General features: G+C 42.4%; 1 protein-coding gene across 2 annotated transcripts in view; it reads left to right on the forward strand.

The window, feature by feature from the left end:
* Positions 1-10686, forward strand: part of SERPINI1 (serpin peptidase inhibitor, clade I (neuroserpin), member 1) — an 85892-nt gene that overhangs the window by 71638 nt on the left and 3568 nt on the right. The gene's annotated exons all lie outside the window — the stretch shown is intronic.

The following is a 10686-nucleotide window of genomic DNA, read 5'->3' on the forward strand; positions in this document are numbered from 1 at the left end:
GTGGTCTGCCTGCCTGCATTCTCTGCGAGCGCCTCTGTAGCCTGTTCATGGAAACACACCTGCAGCCTGTCCCTCAGGTTGAAGCTCCAGGACAAGGCAATGAGCCTTTTTCGCAGGCAGACTGAGGTGGTTTTAATTTACTGTCTATCCAGTGCCCTGGGGGTAGGAGCCTCACAGAACTGTCTCTCTGGTTGTTACAGTTTGGGGGGGTGGCCAGAAATGCAACCCCCTCTGGCCACAAGGACCAGGCAATTAAGGGGCCTCCCTGAATGGACTGTGCTCACTCCCCGGCTTTAGTGATGCAGGTGAAGAACACTGGGGGAAGGGCACACCCCTGCCTTTAGAAAGATTGGGGACGAGCTCTGGGAATGGGCACACCCAAGACCAGCAAGGCTGAGCCTGTGCAAGCAAGGTACAGGGAGAGAGCAAACACAGAACTCATCCATGCCACTTCTCTAACTGCTGTCTTTGTGCTGAATTCTGGAACAAGCGAGACCATGTCATTTAAAAGGAATGTCTCAAGTCTCCCCAGCCCCTGGGTCCTCTGGACATAAGCCCCTTAGGTTTCCAAAGCCAGATATTTGGGGATCTCATCTCTGCAGGGTTGGGTGAGTAGCTCTGGACCAGAAATCCCTCCCTACTGGGGGTCTTTGCACCAGGGTGTGGGATTTTTGGTGAGACTGATCCTCTGCCTCTCCTACCTGTCTCCATGAGGCCCTTTGACTCATTGTGACCCCTCCCATTGGTCAGCTGCTTATTCATTCTTTTCTAGCAGTCATTGTTCCATACATAGCAGTAGATTTGGTGTCTGTGGAAGCAGAGTTCAGGATTTTGCTCCATCACCATCTTAGACCACCTCCTCATAAGTATGTATTTAAGCTTTTAAATGAGCAGAATATTATGACTATCTTAGAAAATGATAGCAGTGGTTGCCTCAAGGACAGAGGCTGTAGGTGAGAGAGGGCTTTTCACTTCATAGGCCACTGTATTTGGTTTGGAAATTTACCTTGTGTATGTACGACTTCTTTAATACTCTTTGGTAAAGAATCTACCTGCTAAAGTAGGAGATATAAGAGAAGCAGGTTTAATTCCTGGGTCAGGAAGATCCCTTGAGAAGGAAATGGCAACTCACTCCAGTATTCTTGCCTGGAAAATTCCATGGGCAAAGAAGCCTGGAAGGCTGCAGTCTATGGGGCCCAGAGAATCAGACATGACCGGGTGTACACGCACACACTTAAAAACTAAGAAAATCTTTTAAAAATAACATTATTAGCAGAATTTATAAATTTGAAAGCACCCAGAAAACAATTCGGTACTGTTGGGATGCTGTTACATTTTTAAATCATGTAATGAAAATTTTATCTTTCTTCAAAAATAGGCAATGTGATTTAGCAGTGAACAACAGCAACAACAAAATACCCTGCTTCACATTCTCTTGCTTCTGGAAAAACTGAGTGACTTGAGAGTCCTTTGCTAAGACCCCTTGAATCCACTCTTTCATTTTCTGTTCCATGGCATCTACTTTCATTTCAGACTCTCATTACTGCTGCCCTAGACTATTTCAATAGCCTCCTAAACTGTTTCCAATCTCTCTTCCATCTAATCTGTCTTATCTACCACTGCCAAGATTAATCGCCTTAAAACTCACTCTCAGATCATTCCAGTTCCTGTTCAAAGCCTCCCTGCAGTCTGCCGTGCGCTATCCACACTTCTCATCAGGACATTCAGGCCTCAGCTCCCTCCAGCCTCAGCTCCATCTGATTCCTTACAGACAGCCTGTGCTCCAGCCAAACTGAACACTTGCTCGGCACCCCACATCCCCCCAGCACCCCATCATTATGAAATCTCTCCCACCTGAAATATCTTTTGAACTGAGCCTCAGGTCAGATATCCCTAACTTTAATAAGTCATCATGATTATACCAACCAGAAGCTACCACTCACTCCTTAACTACTACAATATTCTCTTATTTTTCTTATGTCACATATCATGTCTAATCTCCTAAAATTATTTATGTATTAGGTATCCCCTGCCAGAATTTAAGCTCCCCCAAATTGATCCTTATGTGTGTTGCTTTCTGCTTTGTACTGTCTGAATGAAAGAACAAATAAGATGAGATGCTCTGTATCTGTGGTGTATATTTTTTCACCTCGGTTTGATGTCCATTACTTTTGACGCTAAATTCCATTAACATAAAACATAGTAAAGACTCCTATAATAAACATGGAACCTAGAGAGTGCTGAGAATCATTTTCTTCTCAGGCTGTATTTAAAATGCTCATCTAGTTGCAGTGAGGATCCGGTTATAGAGTAGGGCTATTTTTGTAATGGAAATGAATGTCAGCATTTGGATTAATAGATAATCCTCTTGGAAGGTATAAGGGGAAAGAGAAAGAGAGTACTAAATCCTTCAGCACAAAGTACGAGCTTTAATAAAGGACCCAATAAAATAAAGGAATTAAGAAGACACAGCAAAAGCCGTATTCAGGTCAGACTCAAGTATGTGGATTTGTGCTTTACTGACTCTTACAACCTGCCCTTGTTTGTTCTCTTTCTTCTTCTGCCTGTAAGTCAAAGGGCTGCCTTTCTCTTCCAGCTATGGTTCCAACTGAAACCATAATTCCACTTCTCCCCCTACTTTTTTGCCTGGACTGTTGCAACAGCTGACAAAGTTGATCTTCTTGCCCCCAGCTCATTGCTCATCCAATTCACGCTTTCCAGCTGCTGCCGCAGGTATCTGCTAAAATCAGAGCAGTCGTGTCCTGTTCCTTCTGAACGAACCCCAGACTCTCTAGCATCATGATCCAAGCTCTTAAGATGGAGCACATTCCCTGCCCCTTCCCTCCTCCTATAACCCCGGCTTCAGTTGGACTTTCAGGTCATCACCACTGCTCCTCTCACCTTACAAATATAATTCCTGACTTGGGAATGGCCTTGTCCCCTTCCCTAACTTTCACTCTTCTACTTATTCTTCAAGAACCAGTTCATATGTCACCATCCCTGAGCAGCTTCCTGGACATCGTTCCCTTCCTAGATGGTTTTTCTCTCTGTCATCTGAACTCTGATAGTGCAAAGTGCTATCAGAGTTCTACTTTTCTTTAGATTGTTTGTTCTCTTACCTGTCACTAAGCCAGGAGCTTCTCAGAAGCTGTCAGAATGTGTCACAGATGTCTTTCTGTCCTCAGAGCCCAACACAATGTGGGAAGCAGGATAGATGCTGGATGGGAGCAAGCCCTTAGGAGATGATCCTGGGCCCTGCCTTGCTCCAAGTTGGGGGCTTCTCTCGAGGCTCTGGCCCTCCTTGCTCCCCATGCTCCAGTCACACAGGCCTTTTCTGGGTCCTTGAACACACCTGGCTTGTATCTGCATTGCACTAGCCTTTCTCCCATTTTACCGGAAACTCTGCCTTCAAGTCTGTCCAGCGCTGACTCCTCTGTATTCTTTAGGTCTCAGCTCAAATTAATCTCCTTAGACAAGCCTTTCTTAACATCTGATATCAGGAAGTTCCTCTTACCTGCCCTAGTCACAGCTAACCCATCACTTTACCTTATTTCTTATACTTAATATACCCTGAAACTGTGGTCTTTCATTGATTCTCTTTTTTAAAAATCATCCTTGTTATTTAATGTCTGGACTTCCGAGGTGACTCAGTGGTAAAAAGTAAAGTGAAAGTGTAAAGAATCTGCCTGCTAATGTAGATAATGCAGGAGATGTGGGTTCAATCCCTGGGTCAGGAAAATCCCCTGATGTAGGAAATGGCCACCCACTCCAGTATTCTTTCCTGGGAAACCCCATGGACAGAGGAGCCTGGCAGGGTTGCATGGAGTCGCAAAGAGTTGGACACAACTGAGCAACTGAGCACGCATTCATTTAATGTCTGCTTTCCCTCCCAGGAAGGAACTATTTAGTGCATCATAGTATACCCAGTCCATGGGGTCTCAAAGAGTCGGATACGACTGAGTGACTTCACTTTCATTTTTCACTTTCATGCACTGGAGAAGGAAATGGCAACCCACTCCAGTATTCTTGCCTGGAGAATCCCAGGGACGGGGGAGCCTGGTGGGCTGCCGTTTATGGGGTCGCACAGAGTCGGACACGACTGAAGCGACTTAGCAGCAGCAGCAGCAGCATACCCAGTTCATCAACAATATCAGGCACACAGGTGCTCAGTACATGACTAAGTGAATGAGTGAATACATAAATGAATATTTGCTGGTCTATCACAAAATCTATGTGGAAAAACAAACAAGCAAACACTATTCCCACCTTGAAGGAGCTCAGATTCTTAAAACCTTTCTAAAGGTCGTGGGTGGGCCTGAAGCTCAAAATATTTTAGCAGCTAAATTACAGAGACAGAGACGTTTTTGGTACCCCAGGGTTCTGTTATGGAACTCCGTTCATTTGTTATTTTAAGCCTGTCCTTGGTGACGCAGCAATCTATTTAAATTGACTGTTTAGGAACAGTGCCACAAGGAAGTAGTGGCATCCTCCCGTATAAAGGCTAGCCTGCCAGCATATGTCCATCGCAGACACTCAGAGCCTCTGGTGCCCTGAACAACACCTCATGCAAGCAAGGTACTCGATAAATATTTGCTCTGCGGCTGAATGAATACCTTAGTATTTTGCTCTGCTTTTTTGGGGAAAGCTTGTATTATCTCCCAGCTCTTCTCTGGGGGATCTAGGGTTTGCTGGCCCTGTTCCCATCTCATCCATTGTGAAAAGCCTTGCACCATGCTGCCCAGAGGAAAGTAGGACCAGTTATTTGGCAGCAGTGTCTGCAGTGACCAGAAGACTGCTTGGGAACAGTGTGTGGATTTCTTTTTTTTTTTTTTTTGGTGTGTCTATTTCCCAATGGTTTCTTTATTTCCATTTTTAGAGAACAGTTATCTTTTCTCTAAGCAATAAGATAAACTCATCAGTGTGAATCTCTTTTAACTCCCCTCACATAATGATTCCTCAAATACCTGAGTGGCTGGCAGTGTGCCTGCCTCAGTGTGCCTCAATTGGGGATTGAGACAGAAGATGAATAGCACAGGAAGGTCCAGGCCCTCAGGGAATAAGTGTCTGGCCTAGTAGGAAAGATGGCCTTGATTGACACATAATTACACAAGGATGAGCAATATTGGAGGGCAAACACAGAAGCTATGAACTTGCCTGTATTCCTGCATGACCTTATCTCCTTCTGTGATGTGCTGGCAGCATACTCTTTCTCAAGCCACTTACAGCTTATATTTTATTTCAATGTAACTGCTTGAAGTTTGTCCCAAAAGAAAAACTCAGTATTCATGATGTGATTTCTCACTTTTTACATGTTCTCTCCTACTTGTACATCCAAAGAGGTGGCATTTCTCTCAAGGTTAAGTGTCCTGAGATCTTGTTTACAACTGCAGAAGCCTGCTGTCTCTGGTGGGGTTGGGACATTGGTTTCAATCTTTATTTGCTGTCTTTGAAATATATATGATAACATTGGTTGTTGAGTCACATTCCCTTTGCTCTTCCACTCAGTTAGATTTTCTAAGTCTTCTAGTGTGTGTGAGGTCTTTGTATTCTTTCTGTCTCTCTGGGACTGTTTTCCATCTACTCTGAATTAGTGTCATATGTTTTATTTATTATAAGAATAAACTCTATAGCCATAATTGTGAACAGAATTGTGGGGCCTGTAGAGTGACAATACCCACGGTCTTACTATTAATATATGAAATAATTAACCCCTTTCATTTGGGCTTTCCTAGTGGCTCAAACAGTAAAAAATCAGCCTGCAATGCAGGACACCGGGTTTGATCCCAGGATTGGGAAGATCCCCTGGAGAAGGGAATGGCTACCCACTTTAGTAGTCTTGCCTGGAGAATCCCCATGGACAGAGGAGCCTGGCGGGATATAGTCCATGGGGTCACAAAGAATTGGACACGACTGAGCAACTAACACTTTCTCTTTCTTTCGTTCAACAATTACTAAATGTTGGATTGTGGACTTCTCTGATGGCTCAGTGGTAGAGCAGCCGAGCAGGCTACACAGTCCATGGGTTGCAAAAGAATCAGATACGATTTAATGACTAAACAACAACAAAATGTTGAATTAAATACTGGTAAATTACACATTACCAGAAAGCTCCCTCTACTTAGGTTAGTTCGCCCCTTAGGCTCACTAGATGCCAGAAGCCAGGGGCGCTAAGAGGAAGGACACAATCCTTGCCTGAGGGAGGTGGAAAATCCACTGAAAGAGAGAGATAACAGTATAAATATGATATATTATGAAGGCTTAAATAGAATTAGATCCTGGGTTCAGAGGGAAAGTGCTTAGTTCTACTTTAATGGGGGGTAGGAATCAGAGGAGAGCAGAAAAGTCCTGGTAGGGTTGGGAAAAATGTGAAAGTGTTAGCTGCTCAGTCGTGTCTGACTCTTTGCGACCCTATAGACTGTAGCCCACCTGCCAGGCTCCTCTGCCCATGAAATTCTCCAGGCAAGAATACTGGAGTGGGTGGCCATTCCCTTCTCCAGGGGATCTTCCCGACCCAAGGATTGAACCCGGGTCTTCTGCATTGCAGGCAAATTCTTTACTTCTGAGCCACCAGGGAAGCCCAGGTAGGGCTGGAAGCTGAGCCTTAAAAGATTAGTGTCTGACTGTACAAGGGTTTAGGGAGTTTCCAGGGAAACAAAGACACAGAAGTGATGAAGTGTGGTATGCTCAAACCACTGCAGTTCAAAAAATCTGGAACACAGTGTGTAGAGTGAAGAATGCTAAATGAAAGAGGCAGAGTCAACCTCACGGAGACCTTCATACTGCATCCTGAGCAGGCATGTAGGTATGTGATATACTGAATGGGAGATGGGAGGGCGGGCTAGCAGGTTAGAGGATAAGGGTTTAAGTAGGGGAGTAGCAAAAATTGGTTTGTGTTTGATGGTCATCCCAGAGGAAGCTTGTGATGGGAACTGGAGGCAGAGCAGTTTTAACTGCTGACATCCCCAGAAACTCATTTTAAAAAAGGATTTGTATATGCTTCTAGGTTTAATTTTCTGATTTTAAAGAATTTTACCTCCATGTTAATAAGTGAGTTTGGTCTATGATTTTCTTTTTTTAGACAGTCCCAACCTAGACAGCATATTAAAAAACAGAGACATTACTTTGTCAACAAAGGTCCGTCTAGTCAAGGCTATGGTTTTTCCACTGGTCATGTATGGATGTGAGAGTTGGACTATAAAGAAAGCTGGGTGCCGAAGAATTGATGCTTTTGAACTGTGGTGTTGGAGAAGACTCTTGAGAGTCCCTTGGACTGCAAGGAGATCCAACCAGTCCATCCTAAAGGAGATCAGTCCTGGGTGTTCATTGGAAGGACTGATGTTGAATACTTGGCCACTGATGTCCAATACTTTGGCCACCTGATGCGAAGAACTGACTCATTGGAAAAGACCCTGATGCTGGGAAAGATTGAGGGCAGGAGGAGATGGGGGATGACAGAGGATGAGATGGGGGATGACAGAGGATGGCATCACCGACTCAATGGACATGGGTTTGGGTAGAGTCCGGGAGCTGGTGATGGACAGGGAGGCCTGGCGTGCTGCGGTTCATGGGGTCGCAAAGGGTCGGACATAACTGAGCAACTGAACTGAACTTGTTTAATTTTAATAGCAAGGTTAAGACTACCCAGAGATGACTTAGATTGCTTTTATTCTCTTTCTAGAGTCTGGAATAGTTTTATCTCAGAAAATTCTATTCCTAGAAGATTTGGTTAAAGTTCCCTAGAAAACCATCTAAGCTTGGAGTCTTTAATTTTGAGGGCTGGGGAAGATTCTGTCTACTGATTCAGCTATTTTAATGCTTATTGGACTATTCAGACTTTCTATATTTTTCCTTGATTCAACTTTCTGATTTATGTATGTTTGTAAAATTGTTCAGTTCATGGCAAATCTTCTATTTCAAAGTTATCCACATAAAGGAGCACAAGAAACTTTGAGGGGAGGTGGAAATATTCTTTATCTTATTTGTGGAAGTGAGGTCGTAGATATACGCATCTATCAGAATTTACCAAATTGTGTATTATAAACAGATACAGTGCATAGTAAATACTTTATATCCCTTAAAGTTAATTAAGCTTCCCTGGTGGTGCTAGTGGTAAAGAACCTGCCTGCCAGTGCAGGAGATGTAAGAGATGCAGGTTTAATCCCTGCGTCAGGAAGATCCCCTGGGGAAGGGAATGGCAACCCACTATAGTATTCTTGCCTGAAAAATCCCATGGTTGGAGGAGCCTGGTAGGCTACAGTTCATAGAGTTGCAAAGAGTCAGACGTGGCTGAATTGACTTAGCACACAAAGTTGATTAACATTTATATGCAGAAAATTATGCACAGTATTCTTTGTGATTTTTAAAAATTCTCTTCTGTGGACACTCTTTACCTAGGTGCTGCCTCTTTCACACTCAGGGCCATTGATGTGTGAGCCTGCCTTAACTGGCAGGCTGATAAAAACAGACGGCAGAATCCGAAAATAATATAGCACCATTTAAATACTAAATAGTTAATATATTTTACTTTCTTGGATTTCAGTGTTTTGCCAACTAAATTGTTTTTACTAGTTAATGCAATTGATATTTTTCTTTTCATTTGCTAAAAAAGACTAGTTGTCTGGATTTGAGAGAGCTAGTTATACTTGTTTAATGTAAAACTTTATGCCTTCTAATTTTCTTCTAGTTATCAAATGCGTTCTAGAAGAAAATATCATAATATGTGAGATGGACTATTTCATAATGCAGGGCTTATATCTTATTGCTAAATATGAGCTGAAGAAGGAATAGATCTTTAAAAAGTATGATCAGAGATGCTACCAGTTTGTCTTGAGGCTTATTCAGAACAAGCAGGAGCGTTTCAAGAGGTGTACCAAAAATGTTGTCTAACATCATTTTCTAACCGTATCAGATAATTATGTGTTTTTGAAAGTAGTACTAAGCAGTTTAATGGGAAATCAATTCTGCCTTTACTGAGTGGTGCTCAGCATCAGCAACAAAGCTAATTATCTTAAATTTGAAGTAGACCTCCTGGGATGAAAAAAAAAAAGGTACAAACTTGAGTAATCCTTTCTCTGCTTCCTTGTGCTACTTTTTCTTTTTTCTGTATTTGAGGTACCTCCTGGTTGTTTTGTTTTAATCTTGAAGAGAAGTTGGAAGCCCAAGACTGAATGCTGTTGTATTGTATCATTTGCTAGGGCTCCCATAACAAAGCACTGCAGACTGAGTGGCTTAAACAACAGACATTTATTTCATCATAGTTGTGGAGGCTGAAAGTCCAAGATTAAGGTGTCTTCAGGGTTGGTTTCTTATAAGAGCTCTCTCTTGGAGTTATAGATGGCCGTCTTCTATGTCTTCACATGTTGTATTAGTCAGGGTTCTCCAGATAAGACAGATCCAACAGGATGAATGGATACACACACACACAGAGATGGCTCGGTGCATTTGTGTCTATATACACATTTATACACACACACACACAGAGATTGAGATTTATTTCAAGGAGTTGGCTTGCACAATTGTGCAGGAAACGTGGGTTTGACCCTGGGGTTGGGAAGATCCCCTGGAGAAGGAAATGGCAACCCACTCTAGTATTCTTGCCTGGGAAATCTCATTGACAGAGGAGCCCGATGGGCTACAGTCCATGGGGTCACAAAGAATAAGACACAACTTAGCGACTAAACAACAACAGCAATTTCCAAATACAGTCCTATTATGAAATTTTGGAGGTTAGAGCTTCAATATATGCATTTTAGAGAACAAATTCAAGCTGCTACTGCTAAGTCACTTCAGTCATGTCTGACTCTGTGAGACCCCATAGACGGCAGCCCACCAGGCTTCCCCGTCCCTGGGATTCTCCAGGCAAGAACACTGGAGTGGGTTGCCATTTCCTTCTCCAATGCATGAAAGTGAAAAGTGAAAGTGAAGTCGCTAAGTCGTGTTCCACTCTTAGCGACCCCTGGGACTGCAGCCTACCAGGCCCCTCTGTCCATAGGATTTTCCAGGCAAGAGTACTGGAGTGGGGTGCCATTGCCTTCTCCGAAATTCAAGCTACAACAGCCATCAACTTAAAAGTAAGCATAACTAGAAAGACAATTCAAAGGGAAAAACAGCCCTCCTAATATTAAAAGTGTTATTTAGCCTGACTTTAAGATAAAGTGTGTTTTTGAAACCTGAGATAAACCAATTAACTGGCATGGGAAATAACTTTTTAATATATTCATATTTCTACAATCTACAAGTCAAGTTTGTTTTCCTTTGCCAAGGATATTTATATTATCACAGTAATCAGAGATTAGATTTTTTTTAAATTTCTTATTTAGGTTATATGTGAATTTCTACCCATTTTCATTTTATGTTTTTAAGTTTCAAGTTAGCGAGAAACAGATAAAGAGTTTTTCTTGAGTTATGAACTAATTTGAAATTGTTATTAAAAACAGAGCCACGTTTTGCTTTTCCTGGCAATATACAAAACAAACAATGGGAAAATTACCAATAAAATGGAGGAGAAAGTTAGCAAGAGAATCTAATATAAAAGACAAAACAGGAAATACATCTTCAACAGTTCTCTCAAATCATAAAAGTAATCTTACAACAGTATCTCATATGTTTTATATTAGTACCTTATGTCACTTATGTTTTTCAGATCTGTAAAGGGTAAAGTGCTTTCCTATCTCTGATACCAAAAAA

This window comes from Bison bison, unplaced genomic scaffold, assembly GCF_000754665.1.
Source record: "Bison bison bison isolate TAMUID 2011002044 unplaced genomic scaffold, Bison_UMD1.0 scf7180017864040, whole genome shotgun sequence".
NCBI lineage: Eukaryota > Metazoa > Chordata > Mammalia > Artiodactyla > Bovidae > Bison > Bison bison.